We start from the raw sequence: 18,298 nt of genomic DNA, 5'->3' as shown, positions 1-18,298 counted from the left end.
ATTAGGAATAGCAAATAGAAACCACTGGTGGGAGTAATGTACACACATTCAGGAGTGAGATGCATTATGGGGCAGTGAGATCTGATTTGCAGCAGAGCCACCAAGTCAGGTTTGGAAGTGGAGATTGGCAAAATTAGTTCCCATTGGAGACACTCAAGTTTGGTAAAACAGTAGAATCACCATTGCTGCTTGTAGTGAATGAACGGCGATTGTTTCAATGAATCGTTTTGAGAATGCCAAGTGAGACACAGGAGGAAGCTGTAAGCTTATGCAGAACGCAGTAAAGCCTTGGATAGTGGCTAGCAAGCAAGAGTGTTGAGGACGACTGAAGATTTGGGGTAGGAAAACGGGAGAGCAGATTACCTGCAGGAAGCAATGAAAGGAGGTATATGAATAGAAGAGAGGGCACTAAGAGGGGCAAATAGAAAAATTAAAAAAGAAGCAGCAGAAGTGGGAATAGAGTGATGGGCTGGACATGGGTAAAGAACCAGAGCAGCTGGGTGAAGCATGACTTCTCAATTCCTTGTACTCTTCCAACCTCCCCCTCTATCAAAAAGTCAAGTATATTAGGGCAAAATTTCCCTTCCTGCCCGTGACAGATTTTATGGCGGGCAGCACTGGAAAATTCAGAGAGAAGCCAAAAATTGGAAAGCTGCCTGTGGGAAAAGAATTTTGAATTTTCTCCTCGCCGCTTACATGGTGAACAAAAACAAGTCAGATTTCCTATTGATCAATTTACAAGCATTACCATTTCATAAATGCTTATTAAAAGTGCTACTCGCTGGAACCTTCTCAGTTGAACACCACACCAGCAGGACATTACATTATTTGAAATGTATTTCAGACCAATGTGACATACAGCTATCTGCCCTCATTATGTTCCTGACTTTGAGATGAGTGCAATGTTGAAAGTCGACTCTATCAGCACAGTTCCAGTGAGATGCTACACTGGTGGGGGGATGTAGGCTTGCTCCCTTCAATGGTTTACTCCAATGTCTGGGAGGGTGTTCTCTGGGGCTCAGGCAGAGTAGAAAATCAGACTAAAACCAAGGCTGTGAGTGGGGGGTGGGGGGGAGGAGAAAAGTGACAAAGAGGACAATGAGAAAAGATGGAATTGGGGAAAGGAGGAAGGAGACACAAAGGGACAGTGAGCAAAGGTGAAGATGCAGGAGGAAGCAGCTGGGAGGTGTGGGGCTTAATGGGCAAAGTTAGGATTGGAAAGGCTGGAGGAAGGAGACACAAGAGTAAAGGTGGGTTTGGAGCGGGAGGAGAAAGGAGATGCGGGGGACAATGAACAAAGGTGGAGTTGGAGAGGCTGAGGACGGAGACATGTTGATCAATGGGAAAAGGTGGGGGTAGAGAGGGGGCAGTAAACGATGACAGGCAGAGGGGAAACTAAGGGGTAAGTAAGCTGGAGCCTAACATTACGCAGACATAGTTGGAGGTAGAATGGGAACAAAACTACACAAATTGCAGGGGGTGGGTGAATTCAAGCAAACTGGAATAAGGAGTGGAGAGGTTTGTGTAGCCTAAAAGTCATGGAATCATACTGTGAAGAGAAGGTCCTTTGCCCATCAAGTCTGTATCAACAATATCTGCTACTAAAGGCTTGCTAATCTCATTTTCCAGCAGTTGTCCCATACCCTTGAATGTTATGATATTTCAAGTGTTCATCCAAATTTTTTTTTAAGGTTGTAAAGTTCCTGGCCTCAACTACCTTCCCAGTCAGTGCATTCCTGATTCCTACCACCCTCTGAGTGAAAAGGTCTTTTTCTCAAATCCCCTCTGCATCTCCTGCCCCTTGCCCTAAAATTATGTCCCCTCGTGATTGACTTGCAAAGAGACTCATGGAGGTGGTGGACAGGGAAGACTTGCACACGAGGGACAGGTTGCACATAAACTCATGGAAGTGGTGGTAGGGAGGAACACTGGCATCAGCAGTCAAGAAAGAATGGGAGAGCAAAGATAAAGAGAGATATAGTTTCTGTTATGGAGCCACGTAGTCAGGGTATGAAAGTGAAGTAAGTCCTGGGACTTCGTAGTCCATGTTACAAGGCAATACATGACACACACACGTTATAGTCCCTCTAAGGGAAGGGTAAGGGCTATCTGCTTAATGGGGGATAACACACAGCTTGGGATGCAGGGCGTGCTCACTGTTGTAATCTTGTTCCCCAGTCTTGTCTGGTTTGACTGCAGATAGGATGGTCAGGGTTAGGGAAAGCAGCTATAGCTTGTAAAGGGGGAAGAGTTAATATGGAGATGGGGATGGGCGCAGGGTGTGTTTGAATTTTTCTGGGTGAGGGGGATGACCATGCACAAAGCCTCAAGATGGAGAGGGGTGAGGTCTATAGTGGGAATGGGGACATCTACAGTTATGGGTTCAGGTGAGTGGTGGAAGCAGTTGGAATATGGGAAGGTATAACGATTGGATCCAGAATTACTGGAGGGGGCTAGAGAATAATGAGAGTGAGCTCTACCTATGCACCGTCGTGCTCCAGGAAGAGTAGGGGGACAGCAAGAGTAATGGAGGGAAGGTCAAAACTGGTCTCATAGTAAAATCTTTGGCTAGGTGAGGCAATGATCCATAATTAATATGGGAGGAACCCAGGGCTACACTCCATGACCCAGTTCAGGGGACAGCCTTAAATTGCTTGCACTCAAAACAATGAAATGGAATTAGAGCTGATTAAAAAAAGGTGAATATTTCCTTGGGAAGATTCCATTGTGCCTTTGCTTCTTTTGTGTTTTAATCAGAGATTACAAGAGTCATTGGCTGGACAGTACAGTTGCTCAGCATCAATATGGAGATATGCGAGAATGTTAAGGAGGGCAAGTGTCTAGGAAGCACAGGTGCCACATATGTGTAGGCTCATCAACAAAGCCTGTTATGTGCTTTATCCAATTAGAATTGATGATGGTCCAAAAGGCATCCAATCATTACAGATATTCAAGTTCAGTTTGATCAACATTAAGGATAATAGATTGCAGGAGTGGCTTTTGGTAAGGTCACACAATTCAGGAATGTGTCCAGAGCTCTCTCAGGGTCTGTGGGATTGATAAGTGTGATGATAGTGTGCCATTTTTCAGGCCTGTCTCCTCTTTATTTTGTTGTCCAAGTCAGTGACTCCTCTCATAATCTTCTTTTAAATGTGTTTAGGGAATGTGGTATGACTAGACCAGTATTTATTGCTCATCTCTACTTGCCCTGGAGAAGGTGGTGGTGAGCTGCCTTCTTGAATTGCTGGAGTCCCTGAGGTGTAGGTATGTCCACAGTACTGTTAGAGAGGGAGTTCAGGATTTTGTCAAAGTGACAGTGAAGGAATGGGTGATATATTTCCATCTTATTACTGACCCCACTGATATTAATTTGACTCTTGCTGCTTTTTACAGTAACCTTTATAAATTGGAACCCCTGTTGGATTGCACTGATGTCATTCTATACCTTGATGCCTTTTCTATACCTCCCCTGCTGTAAGTGTGCATGTAAATGCTCTATATTCATAGTACTTCCCTCTGCCCAGAGGGATCTGATGAGGGTGCCTTTTGTCTCCGCTCCTTTTTACCCTCGCAATAGAATTCCTGTCCATACCCTTAAAGTCATCAACACTACTAAAGGGTATCTAATGAGCTGGTGTGGATCAGCTTGTGTCCCTTGTATGCTGATGATCTCCTATAATGAAGCTATTGCCTGTATTGATGGTATAATGAATATTTTCAACACCTTTGACTCATTCTCTGGCTATATATTGGACATCAACAGAAGTGAGTGTTTTCCAACCAGTGTTATTCCCCCAGAAGCTTTCTCATTTCATATCTGTAACTGATTTTTGCAACTTGGGTATAACCATAACACACACAACACATATTTTTCACAAAATAAACTTTACAAACCTGGTCAACTAGAGAAGGTGGATTTACATCACTGGTTAAGTTGCTTCTTTCTCTAGCTGGTAGGATTCAATGTATTTTTTTTAAAAATCTGCCTAGGTTCTTGTTTCTTTCACAACGTCTCCCTATCTTTTACCATATCAGTATTTTGTTATGGTAAACAAATTGATATTAACATTTATCTGGGCTGGCAGCCCTCCAAGAGCCCTTAGTGATATTTCAGATAGGGGGAACGGGATGAACCTTTTAAGCAAGTGTGTGTTTTAAAAAAAAAGTTCTACGAGAGAGTGGGTGGTCCTAGATTTAATTTTAGATGACAAAGTGGGCAAGTTGTTTAAGTATCAGAGGGGGAACATTTTGCAGTGATAACAATCTTGAGTCTAATGGAGTTGTGATGGAAAGGACAAGGATGGGCCTAAAATCAAAATTCTAAACTGAGGAAGGCTGATTTTAACAAGATCAGATAGGATTTGGCTAGAGTGGATTCGGAGCAGACATTTTTAGGTGAACCTGTGACGTGACAGTGGGGCCACTCGAATAGGAAGAATGCAGGGCCAACATGTCCCAGTGAAGAAAAATTGTGAGCAACAATCCAGTGAACCCTGGACATTGAGGAATATACTTCATTGGATAAAGAGAAAAAGTGAGGCTTTTGGCAGACAATGAGGGCTCAAAACAGCAGAATTCCTAAACGAGTATAGAATGTGCAATAGGGAACTTAAAATGGAAATTGGGAGACCAGAAAGGAGACATGAAATGTTATTGGCAGGTAGAATAATGGAAAATCCTAAATTGTTTTACAAGTACATTAAGGGTAAAAAGATAACTGGTGAAATTGTAGGGCCCATCAAGGACAAGTAATTTATGTGTGGAGCTGGAGGACATAGGTAGGGTTTTAAATGAATACTTTGTGTTGATGCTCATCAGTGAGAGGTTGATGTAGGCATGGAAATCAGGGAGAGGGACTGTGATATAATTAAATAAACTAACATTGACAGAGAGGAAGTTCTGAGTGATCTGGCCTGTTTAAAAGTACATAAATCTCTAGGGCCAGACAAAATGTATCTGTCTGTTGAACAGGCAAGGGAGAAAATAGCAGGGGCGCTGCCAATAATTTTCAATTCTCCTCTAACGACAGGAGAACTGTAGGCTGCCAATGTGGTACAATTATTCAAGTATGGAAGAAGGGATAAACAAGGAAATACAGGTCAGTCAGTCTAACCTTCGTGGGGGGGGAACTATCAGAAGTAATTCTGAGAGACAGAATTAATCTGCATTTGGAGTGGCAAGGATTAGCCAAGAACAGTCAGCAAGGTTTTAAGGGGGGGGTCATGTCAAGCAAACGTGATTGAATTTTTGGAAGAGGTGACCAGGTGTGTAGATGATGGCAATGCATTTGGCGTAAACTACTTGTCCTTCAGCAAGGCTTTTGGTAAGTTCTCACATGGAAGACGGATATTGAAGGTAAGAGCCCACAGGATCTGGGGAAATTTGGCAATTTGGATCCAGAATTGGTTGAGTGGCAGGAAGCAGAGTGTGATAGGCTTCCAGTCAAATAAACACCCCTTGACTATGTCCAGAGGGTTCCTGCAGAGATGAGTGTTGGGGCCCTTGCTGTTTATGGTTTATGTAAATACATTAAACTTGAATGTGGGAGGGTTGATTAGTAAGTTCACATGATGGAAAAATTGATTGGGCTGTAAATAGTGAGGAGATAGCCTTAGATTACAGGCAGTTGTAGACGGGCTGGTCAGATGGGCAGATCAGTGGCAAATGATATTTGGTCCAGATAAGAACATAAGAAATAGGAGCAGGAGGAGGCCTTCTAGCCCTCAAGCCTGCCCTGCCATTCAATAAGATCATGGCTGATCTGAAGTGGATTGGTTCCACTTTCCTGCTTTCTCTCCATAATCCTTAATTCCCCTGGCTATCAGAAACCTATCTACCTGTGACTTAAATATATTTAGCGAGGTAGCCTCCACCACTTCAACAGGCAGAGAATTCCAGAGATTCACCACCCTTTGAGTGAAGAAGTTCCTCCTCAACTCTGATCTAAACTGCCCCTCCCTGCCCTTATCTTGAGGCTGTGCCCTCCAGTCCTGCTATCCTTTCTAAGTGGGAAGAATCTCTCTACCTCTACCCTATCTAGCCCCTTCATTATCTTATACGTCTCTATATGATCCCCCTCGGCCTTCTTAACTCCGAGTACAGATCCAGTCTATTTAGCCTCTCTTCATAGGCTAACCCCCTCATCTCCGGTATCAGCCTAGTGAACCTTCTCTGCACTCCCTCCAATATATCCTTCCGCAAGTGCGGGGTCCAAAACTGCACACAGTACTCCAGCTGCAGCCTCGCCAGTGCCCTGTACAGTTGTAGCAAGACCTCCCTACTTTTATATTCTATCCCCCTCGCTATAAAGGCCAACATTCGATTCACCTTCTTGATCACCTGCTGCACCTGCAGACTAGGTTTTTGCGATTCGTGCACAAGGACCCCCAGCTCCCTCTGCACCATAGCATGCTGCAGCTTTTTGCCTTTTAAATAATAATCCCTCCTACTATTATTTCTGCCAAAGTGGATAACCTCACACTTGCTAACATTATACTCCAGCTACCAGGTCCTCGCCACTCACTCAGCCTATCCAGATCCCTCTGCAGACTTTCCACACCTCCACGCAATTTGCTTTTCCACTCATCTTTGTGTCATCAGCAAATTTTGTCACCCTACACTCAGCCCCCTCCTCCAGATCATCTATATAAATGGTAAACAGTTGAGGCCCCAGCACCGATCCCTGTGGCACTCCACTGGTCACCAACCACCAACCAGAATAGCACCCATTGATACCAACTCTCTGCTTCCTATTAGACAGCCAATCCTCTATCCACGCTAACACCTTACCCCCAACTCCATGCACCCTAACCTTCTGTAGCAACCTTTTGTGAGGCACCTGATCAAATGCCTTTTGGAAATCTAAAAACACCACATCCACCAGTTCCCCTCTGTCTACCACACTAGTCACATCCTCATAGAAATCCAATAAATTTGTCAGTAAATAAGTGTGAAGTGATGCACTTGTGCAGGACAAACAAAGCAAGAGAATATGTGATGAATGATAGGACCCTGGGAAGCAGGGGGGATCAAAGGGACCTTGGTGTGCATATATACCAGTCCCTAATGGTAGCAGGACAGGTGGATAAAATGGTAAAGAAGGCAAATGGTATTTCTTGCCTTTATTAGCCAAGGTTTAGAACTTAAGAGCATGACGTTATGCTGGAACTGTATAAAATATTGGTTAGGCCACAGCTTGGGTATTCTACACAGTTTTGGAATCCACATGGATCTGATAACACTAGAAAGGCTACAGTGGAAATTTACCAGAATGTTACCAGGAGAGTTTTAGTTATGAAGAGAGATGGGATAGATTGTAGTTGTTTTCCTTGGAGCAGAGGAGATTGAGTGGGGACGTGATTGCGATGTATAAAATGATGAGGGGCACAGATAAGAATAGACAGGAATAAACTTGTCTCCTCACGAATGACTGGTTGGAGGAAGCCCTCCTTAGGGTCAACTCCACATGATCCTGCGCTTGGTTATGCTTCATTCAATTTAAAGTTCTGCACAGGATTCACTCTCCCAAGGCTAGAATCAGCAAGTTTTTCTTCAACACAAACAACAAATGTTACAGATGTTCACTTGGCCCTGCAGACCACATGTTCTGTTATGTTTGAAACTGGCTGCTTTTGGTATTCTTTTCTGTCTCCAAAGTTCTGCACTATGACTTTGATAGCCACATTTGGAGTCCCATTTGAACTAGGCAGTCTCACTCTGATTAAGGCAGATGTCATTGCATTCACTTCATTCATAGCCTGCAGACAGATTCTATTGTTTGGAGATTACCCAAGCCACCCACTGCTTCATGCTGGTTAGAAGACTTAATGTCTTTTCTTTATTTGAATAAGATTACATACTCCAAATAGGATCTACTGAGAAATTTTACTGTAGAAATCAACCTTTTGTTTCTTCCTTTTAAAGAGTTAATTATTGCTGACTGTTAGTTTAATTTTTTTTGTTTTTGCACAGTTTTTGTCTGTTATTTGTTTACTGTGAAGGTGGGGGGAGCTGCATTGTATTATACCTTGTTTATCTGTTTATTGCTTTTTGAAAACTCAAAGAATTTTAAAGGACTTGATACAGGAGTATACTCACTGGCACAATTTGCTGATGCTTCAGTGAAGACTTTCACACATCTTGACGTAACACAAGGATAGCAAAATACTCTCCAGTCAATTACATATCAGATGAATGTGAGAATCTCAAAGGGAAATGAACACCGAGGAGGAGCATGGCTCACCCTTACAGAAAGAGGGCACATAGATGCTTCTGCATGAGGCTTTCAAATGAATACACACCACGTTCATGAACAGCAAATATATTTAAAAAATTGCAAGGTATTTGTTTGAATTTATTGTCACATGCATTAACATACAGTGAAAAGTATTGTTTCTTGTGTGCTATACAGACAAAGCATATTGTTCATAGAGAAGCAAATGAGAGATTGCAGGTGTAATGTTACAGTTATTGCTAGGGTGTAGAAAAAGATGAACTCAATGCAAGGTAAGTCCGTTCAAAAGTCTGACGGCAGCAAGGAAGAAGCTGTTTTTGTGTTGGTTAGTATGTGACCTCAGACATTGATATCATTTTCCTGATGGAAGAAGGTGGAAGAGAGAATGTCCAGGGTTCAGAGTTAGAATACCTATGACCCAGAAGTGATTCAAAGCTTCTTAATCATTACTCATCTTGCCCATTATGTTTGGAGCACATACAAAGGACTTCTCCACTAAATCTTCTTTTCTTGACATTTTCATTAATTTCCCTCCTTGAATGTTATGATGTGCTCATCCAGGTACTTTTAAAAGGATGTGAGGCAACTCTCCTCTACCACCCTCTCAGGCAGCACATTCCAGACTGTCATCACTCTTTGGATAAACATGTTTTTGCTCACATTTCCCCCTAAATCTTCTGCCCCTCATCTTGAAATTGTGTCCCCTCACAACTGGCCCTTCAACTAAGGGAACAGCTGGTCCTTATCCACCCTGTCCATGCCCCTCATTATATTGTACACCTCGATCAGGTCGCCCCCTCAGCCTACCCTGCTCTAACAAAATCAACCCAAGCCTGTTCAACTCCTCTTCATAACTTAAATGTTCCATCCCAGGGAGCATCCTGATGAATCTCCTCTGCATCCCCTCCAATGCACTCATATCCTCGCTAATATGTGGAGACCAGTACTCTAGTTATAGCCTCACCAAAGTTCTTTATAACTCCAACATGAAATAGCAGTTGAACAAGTACTTCGGATTTGTCTTCACTAAGAAGGACACAAATAATCTTCCTGAAATACTAGGGGACAGAGAGTCTAGCATGAAGGAGGAACTGAAGAAAATCCTTATTGTTCAGCAAATTGTACTGTGGAAATTGTTGGGATTAAAGCCTGATAAGCCCCCATGGCCTGATTCTCTACATCCCAGAGTAGTGGTCCTAGAAATAATAGATGCACTGATCATTTTCCAGCATTCTGTAGACTCTGAAAGAGTTCCAAAGGATTTGAGGGTAACTAATATAACCCCACTTTTTTTAAAAAGAGGAAGAAGTCAGCAAATTATAGATCAGTTAGCCTAACATCGGTGTTGGGGGAAATCAACTATGAAGGATATCATAACTGAACATTTGGAAAGTGGTGACAGGATTAGTTCAAATCAGGAGGAGAGATTCACGAAAGAGAAATCGTGCTTGACAAATGTTCTGGAATTTAAGATGTGACCAGCAGAGTGGACAAGGGTGAACCAGTGGATGTTGTATGTCTGGACTTCCAGAAGGCTTTTGATAAGATCTCTCAACAGATGAGTGAGCAAAATTAAAGTTCATGGTATTGGGGGGTAATATATTGACATGGATAGAGAACTGGTTGGCAGGGAGGATGTGGAGATGCCAGCGTTGGACTGGGGTAAACACAATAAGAAGTCTGACAACACCAGGTTTAAGTCCAACCGATTTATTTGATAGTAAACTCACAAGCTTTCATCAGGTGAATGAAGAGTTCTGGCCTCAGACAGCATATGAAGAACACCATCCACCAGGTACACGGTACATACTCTTGCAACTTGGCCAACGTTGTCTACCTGATGCATTGCAAGAAAGGATGTCCTGAAGCATGGTACATTGGGGAGACCATGCATACGACAACGGATGAATGAACATCACTCGACAATCACCAGGCAAGACTGTTTGCTTCCTGTTGGCGAATACTTCAGCAGTCATGGCCGTTCAGCCTCTGACCTTGGGGTAAGCGTTCTCCGAGGCAGCCTTCACGACAGCGCAGAGTTGCTGAGTAGAGACTGATAGCCAAGTTCTGCACACATGAGGATGGTCTCAACAGGGATCTTGGGTTCATGTCGCACTATCTGTAACCCTCGTGACTTGCTTGGGTTTGCAAAACCTCACTTACTGTACTGTCTGGAGACAATACACATCTCTTTAACCTGTGCTTAATGTTCCTTCCACTCACATTGTCAGCCACTTTAAGACTTGACTAGCAGGTTAGGTGTAAAGATTCACATTCTAATCAGTAATCTGTAAACTGTTTGTGCTGTTATATGCTCTGTCTGAGGCCAGAACTCTTCATTTACCTGACGAAGAGGTAAACCTCGAAAGTTTGTGAGTTTACTATCAAATAAATTGGTTGGACTTAAACCTGGTGTTGTCAGACTTCTTACTGACAGGAAGCAGAGTGTGGGAATAAACGAATCCTTTTCAGAGTTGTAGGCAGTGACTAGTACCGCAGGGTTCAATGTTGGGACCCAACTGTTCACAATATACATTAATGATTTGGACAAAGGAATTGAATGCAATACCTCCAAATTTGCAGACGACACTAAACTAGGTGGCAGTGTGTGCTGTGAGGAGGATGCTAAGAGGCTGCGAGGTGACTGGGTTAGGCTGACTGAGCAATGCAATACAATGCGGATAAATGTGAGGTTAACCACTTTGGTGGCAAAACCAGGAAGGTAGGTTATTTCTGAATGGCAGCAGTTTAGGAAAAGTGGAAGTGCAATATGACCTGGGTGTTATGGTGGAACAATCACTGAAGGTTGGCATGCAGGTACAGCAGGCGATGAATAAAGCTAATGGCATGCTGGCTTTCATAGCAACAGGATTTGAGTAAAAGAATAAGGATGTCTTGCTGCAATTATACAGGGCCTTGTTGAGGCCACACCTTGAGTATTGTGTGCAGTTGTGGCCTCCGAGTCTGAGGAAGGACATCTTGCTATTGAGAGAGTCCAGTGAAGGTTCACCACACTGATTCCTGGAATGGCAGGACTGACATATGAAGAGAGATTGGATCAACTGGGTTTTTACTCACTGGAATTTAGAAGAATGAGAGGGGATTTCATAGAAATATATAAAATCCTGATGGGACTGGACAGGCTAGCTGAGGGAAGAATGTTCTCGATGTTGGGGAAATTCAGAGCTGGGGGTCACAGTCTAAGAATAAAGGATAAGCCATTGAAGACTGTCATGAGGAAGAACGTCTTCACTTGGAGAGTTGTGAACCTGTGGTATTCTCTACTACAGAAACCAGTTCATTAGATATGTTCAAGAGGGAGCTGGACGTGGCTCTTGTGGCTGAAGGGACCAAGGGGTCCTTGTGCATGAGTCGCAAAAACCCAGCTTGCAGGTGCAGCAGGTGGTCAGGAAGGCAAATGGGATGCTGGCCTTCATAGCGAGGGGGATTGAATATAAAAGTAGGGAGGTCTTGCTGCAGCTGTATAGGGCATTGGTGAGGCCGCAGCTGGAGTACTGTGTGCAGTTTTGGGCACCGCACCTGCGCAAGGATATTTTGGCCCTGGAGGGAGTGCAGAGGAGGTTTACTAGGCTGATACTGGAGTTGAGGGGATTGAGCTATGAGGAGAGGCTGAATAAACTAGGCTTGTACTCGTTAGAGTTTAGAAGAATGAGGGGAGATCTCATTGAGACGTATAAGATGATGAATGGGATGGATAGGATAGAGGTGGAGAGACTCTTCCCGCTCAAAAAAGACAGTAGGACTAGGGGGCACAGCCTCAAGATAAAGGGGAGGCGGTTTAGAACGGAGTTGAGGAGGAACTTCTTCACTCAAAGGGTGGTGAATCTCTGGAATTCTCTGCCCGTTGAAGTGGTGGAGGCTGCCTCGCTAAATATTTTTAAGAAGCGGGTTGATGGGTTCTTGATAAGAGAGGGGATTAAGGGTTATGGGGAGAGGGCGGGAAAGTGGAACTGAGCCACAACAGATCAGCCATGATCTTATTGAATGGCGGGGCAGGCTCGAAGGGCTAGATGGCCTACTCCTGCTCCTATTTCTTATGTTCTTATGTATGAAGAGAGTGGGAGTGGGATGCTGAAAGTGCATGATCAGCAATGATATTGAATGGTGGTACAGGCGTGAAGGACAGAATGACCTTCTCTGTACCTTTTTCCTACGTTTCTATATTTAAAATAATGACTTCCCTGCTTTTGTAATCTATGCTTGTTCTAAGTGGTTGCTAAATCACTACTTGCCTATTCACTACTTTTACTAGAACTTCACTCTTGTTTACACTTGAAAAAGCTCACTCTACTCCCCTATTTTGTAAGTTGAATTAATTTGTACATTGGGGTTTTATTTATTTTAAAACACTTTGTCTTTAATATAAACAAAGCTTAAATAGAAACAAATGCAGTTTTTCTGAATCTAAGTGATTCACCACCAGTTTAATACCTTTGTATTTCCCTCAAGGGACAATCTCAAAGATGACAGGAAGATAGTTTAAGGCTTTATCCAACCACTGTGTAAACAACATTCCTGCAGACCAGCCTGTCCTGCTCTCTATTTTCTTCTTGCTTATTATGGCATACAGATAGCAAAGGAATCCATCACACTTGGACTACTGAAACTTGCAGCAACTTCAGGGTTGGAAGATATCTTGTATCTTGGATGACTTTTTGTCAGGAATGCAGAGTGCTGTGGGTGAAATTGTTTTCCTTTCTGAATTGACTGAAGTGTAAGGTCTTGGCCTTTCTTACTTTTTTTTGTTCAAATAAACCATCACAAAAAATGTTTATCTTGTCGTACTCAATTGTAAAGAAACTGTGAAAGTAATGACACTTTGAACTTTGTCTCTGAATAGACACTCTGGTTCATGTTTCTGACACACAAATCAAAGAGGAAATAAAACTGAGCACATTCTGTGCCCAATAAAAACCTCTAAAATAGTCATAGCCTGTCAGTGTAACAAAAAAGTGCAATTAGGTGATTCATGCAGTTTTTTTGATCACCCCTGGTTAATTGTTATTCATGTATAATAAATACAAGGCTTTTTATCAGATTTTAGTCAATTTTATAAGGCTTTGGCATGAGACAAATCAGTATTTACAGCCCAACTCTATGGTCCTCAGAACACCTCTTTAATTGGTTTAGATTAATTGTGAGATTAGTCTGTTGGCTAATTTCAGATAAATTAATACACAAAACACATGCTATTGCAAAGATGAATAAATTTGTGAACTCCCTTTTCTTATCTTGTGAGACTATTTACAATATTTAAATTGTAATCTTCCCTTTTCTCTGCTCCTTCATTTCAATGGCATTCTAGTTATTTAAGTGAGATACTAAATAGTTGAAAAGGAAAACTTAAGATTCTGGCTACTGTTTCTCCCTGTAACAGCGCTAACTAAATGGTTTCAGTGAATTGTAAACAGCATACCTTTTTAACAGTGATGAATAGTCAAATGCTTTACCATGATGAGGTAGGAAACAAAAATATATAAATCTGGCTTCAACAGTGCAATGGGGATAGAGTCTGTTTTTAAAATTCATTGCTTTCCAAGGGGTTGGGAAACACTAAATTGAAAAGCAAGTGGGAGTTGCTGGCTCCATTCATTGCTGTGGCTTCCTCTGACACCTAAGTATATCACCAAGTTTCAGTTTGTCAAACGTGAGCTCACTGCATTCATTGTCTCCCCTTTAGTTTCAATGGTTTCTGTTGGAGTTTTTTTTCAGAAGCTGAGCATTGCATTAGCTAAAGTTAAGCTCAAAGACTCACAACCACAGTATACTGGTGAAAGATGTTCTTTATTGACCAATGCATGCTAGGAGAGATCCAACACTTCTCTGAAATTACATCACGTCGGCTATACAATTTCCAAAAGACATTTTGCCTGCCTTCTGGCTCATGATGAGCCAATCATCATTAGTACGAGCCAATCATCATTAGTACAGGTCAATCATCATTAGTAAATGTCATATACCTTGGGCAATTACTAATATTCTCTGACAACATGGGTACAATTAGTTCTAGTGGTTTCTGCCTGACTTTCCCATGGTCCTCTGTTCTGAACTCATATCTGGTTTAATACTCTGCCTATTCATTAAGCTGTCTAGAACCACTAGCTTGTCCTTGCTCAATGAATTTCTCCTTTCCACTAAGCTGTTTGGTACCCATACTGGTAAGAGCTATGCTTCTACGGGTATGTTGTTATAAGGCACGTGGTTCACCTTCCTGACCATTTCCCCATGCTGCCTTAGAACCCTAAGCCATTAACTAAGATGTATGCCTGTTCAATAATAGACTTTCAAAAATACATGGGTGGCATGGTAGTACAGTGGTTAGCATTGCTGCTTCATAGCTCCAGGGACCTGGGTTCGATTCCTGGCTTGTGTCACTGTCTGTGTGGAGTTTGTACATTCTCCTCGTGTCTGTTTGGGTTTCCTCTGGGTGCTCCGGTTTCCTCCCACAGTCCAAAAATGTGCAGGTTAGGTTGATTGGCCATGCTAAAAATTGCCCTTGGTGCCCTTAGAGGGATTAACGGATAAATATGTAGGGATATGGGGGTAGGGCCTCGGTGGGATTGTGGTCGGTGCAGGCTCGATGGGTCCAATGGCCTCTTTTTGCACTGCAGGGTTTCTATGATTCTATGATGTTTAGATTTTCTAATTGTGGTTATGTTTCTATGCAGACAGTACTTACGTAAAATATGTATAAGGCAGTCTGTGATTCTTACCCTAAGCTAATGCACTCTGTTCTAATAGTCTTTATTGCTGTTTTCAATCCCAGAGTATTTTGAAGTCCTCTAACAGTCTCCTTCTGCCTCTAGCTCTGATGTCTGAAATGTTCCCACAGGCCACCCTGGCCAACGTTCATCCTATTGAGTCACAATGGCTAACCTTTCTTCTCAAGCGCGATGGCCAACCTATCCTTTCTGATTGGGGGGGAGTGACCCAAGATGCTCCAACTGTGGCCACCTGCTGATTTTTCTATTTCATCCTCTGGGCAACCTGTCAATTTGGCTTGATGGCAAATGGATCAAAAAAGTTAATCATGTCCTGCTGTTACTTTTGAGCAGATCCTTCCACGTTCTTGGCGTTTCTGAGTTCTTCAATTCTTTTCAGCCTAACCCACATTCTCCTTATTTAATTTGATTTATTATCAAATGTATTGGTACTCATGTATTGATTCTTGCATGCTGTACAGACAAAACATACCACTGAGTACATAGGGAAGAAAAAGGAGAAGGTGCAGAATATAGTGTTACAGTCATAGCTAGGGTGTAGAGAAAGATCAGCTTAATACATGGTCGGTCCATTCAAAAGTTTGATGGCTGCAGGGAAGAAGCTCTTCTTGAGTCATTTGGTCAGATATTTCTATAATTTTCCCAATAGAAGAAAGTGGAAGAGAGTATATCTGGAGTGCGTGGGGTCCTTGGTTTGTTGGCAGTGGAAAGTGTAGACAGAGTCAATGGATGGGAGGCTGGTTTTCATGATGGAGTGGGCTATGTCATTTCTTATGGTCTTGGTCAAAGCAGGCCATACCAAGCTGTGATACATCTAGAAAAGATGCTTTGTATGTGCATCTGTAAAAATTGGTGAGAATCATAGTAATGTGCCAAACTTCCTTCACTTCCTGAGAAAGTTGAGGAGTTGGTGGCTTTCTTAACTATACTGTCAGCATAGAGGGATCAGGATAGGTTGTTAGTAATCTGGAAACCTAGAAACTCAAAGTTCTCAACCATTTCCACTTCATCACCGTTTACGTAGACAAGGGCATGTCCTCCACTATGCTTCCTGAAATCAATGACTATCTCCTTTGTTGTACTGACATGGAGGGAGAGATTATTATCAGCACACCATTTTATCAGATTCTCTATCTCTTTCCTGTGCTATGCCCTGTCATTGTTTGAGATCCGACTGACTAGAGTGGCATCATTAGAAACTTGAAAATTGAGTCTAAGTGGAATTTGGCCATACAGTCATAAGTGTATAAGGAAAATAATAAGGGTTTGAGGATACTGCCTTGAGGGACACTGCTCTTGAGGATAATCGTGGGGGATGTGTCATTGCCTATCCTTACTGATTTCAGCCTGTGAGTTAGAAAATCTAGGGTCCAGTGGCAGAAGGAGGAGCCGAGACCTAGGCCATGGAATTGGAGATGGGTTTTGTTGGGATAATGGCATTGAAGGCTGAGCTGTAGTCATGGTCATTGGTACAAAAGCAAGAAATCATGATGAACTTTCATAGATTATTGCTGAGTGCTAAGTTTGTGAAATGTGTTCAGTTCTGGGTAGCACACTTTATAATAACGATGTCACGGTCTCGGTGAGGGTGCAGAGGACCTTTACTATATCGCCAGGTGGTGAAGGATAGAGCTATAGTCAATCTTTAGACACTTTTGCATTTATAAATATTTGTCTCCTAACCCAACAACTGCACTCAACACCTAAATAACAAGGACATTGATGTCAGACTCCTAATTATTGATTACAGTTTAGCCTTCAACACTATTGTTCCCACAAAACTCACCCCTTGGCCTGGGCCTTAACATCTACCTCTGCGACTGGATCCTGAACTTCCTAACTCACAGATGACAATCAGTTAGAATAGGCAACAACACCTCCATGATCATTCTCAACACCGGTCCCCCCACAAGGCTGTGTTCTCAGCCCCCTACTATTCTCCTTATACACCTATGACTGTGTGGCCAAATTCCCCTCCAATTTGATTTTCAAGTTTGCTGAAGACAACACTGTAGTGGGTCAGATCTCAAACAATGACAAGACAGTACAGGAATGAGATAGAGAATCTGGTTGTGGCAACAATAATCTCTTCCTCAATGTCAACAAAATGGAAGAGATTGTCATCAATTTCAGGAAGCATAAAGGAGAACGTGCCCCTGTCTACATCCACCGGGGTGAAGTAGAAAGGGTCGAGAGCGTCAAGTTTTTACGTGACCATATCACCAACAACCTGTCCTGGTTCTACCATGCCGACACTAATAGTTAAGAAAGCCCACCAATACCTCTACTTTCTCAGAAGACTAAGGAAATTTGGCACATCAGCTATGACTCTCATCAACTTTTATAGATATGCCATAGAAAACATTCTTTCTGGTTGCCCAAGACCACAAGGGACTACAAAAGTCGTGAATGTAGCACAATCCATCATGCTAACCAACCTCCTATACATTGACTTTGTCTACAATTTCTACTGCCTTGACAAAGCAGCCAGCATAATTAAGGAACCCAAGTACCCTGGATGTTCTCTCTTCCATTGGGAAAAAGATATGAAAGTCTGCGGTCACATACCAATGACTCAAGAACAGCTTCTTCCCTGCTGCCATCAGACTTTTGAATGGATTTACCTTGCATTAAGTTGATCTTTCTCTACGACCTAGCTATGACTGTAACACTATATTCTGTACTCTTTCCTTTCCTTCAGTATGCACTGCCTGTATAGTGGGCAAGAAATAATACATGTGACAATAATAAATGAAATGAAATCAAAAACTCCTGTTTGCCCATGTATTTACTATAGGGGCATCAATGAATCACCAGATAATGCTCACAACCTGCATATAATTAAACACAGTTTATATATAATTCATACCTAGAATAATACCAGGCACGAGGGACTGCAGTTATGAGGAAAGTCTAGAGAAGATGGGATTGTTCTACTTAGAACAGATTCAAAATCATGAGCAGTTTTGAGACTGAAGACCTTGCCTATGCTGGCAGGATTGGTAACCAAAATATAAGTCTATGATAATTAGTCCAGAATAGGAAGATTGGAAGATGGAATATTTTTTATATGCAATAAGGTGTTATGAAAGGCATTATCTGAAAAGATGGTGAAAGGAGACTTAAGAGTAGGTTTTAAAAGACAATTGGATGTAGAAGGCCTGATTTTTGCTTCAGGCCCTTCCCCCTCTTTCAGATTTGGGCCTGGAGGAGGTCAGGTGTAGATATGGGTGGTTCCTGTGCTAGGCCCAATAAAAGGGCCCTTATCAATGTTGTCCCTGGCAAAGCCACTGAGAGGACTGGGAAAAGAACTCTGACCGCT

This window comes from Carcharhinus amblyrhynchos, chromosome 5, assembly GCF_965287045.1.
Source record: "Carcharhinus amblyrhynchos chromosome 5, sCarAmb.v2.hapA, whole genome shotgun sequence".
Taxonomy (NCBI): Eukaryota; Metazoa; Chordata; class Chondrichthyes; order Carcharhiniformes; family Carcharhinidae; genus Carcharhinus; species Carcharhinus amblyrhynchos.
The sequence above is the reverse complement of the archived record's forward strand: the minus strand, read 5'-3'. Positions refer to the sequence as shown.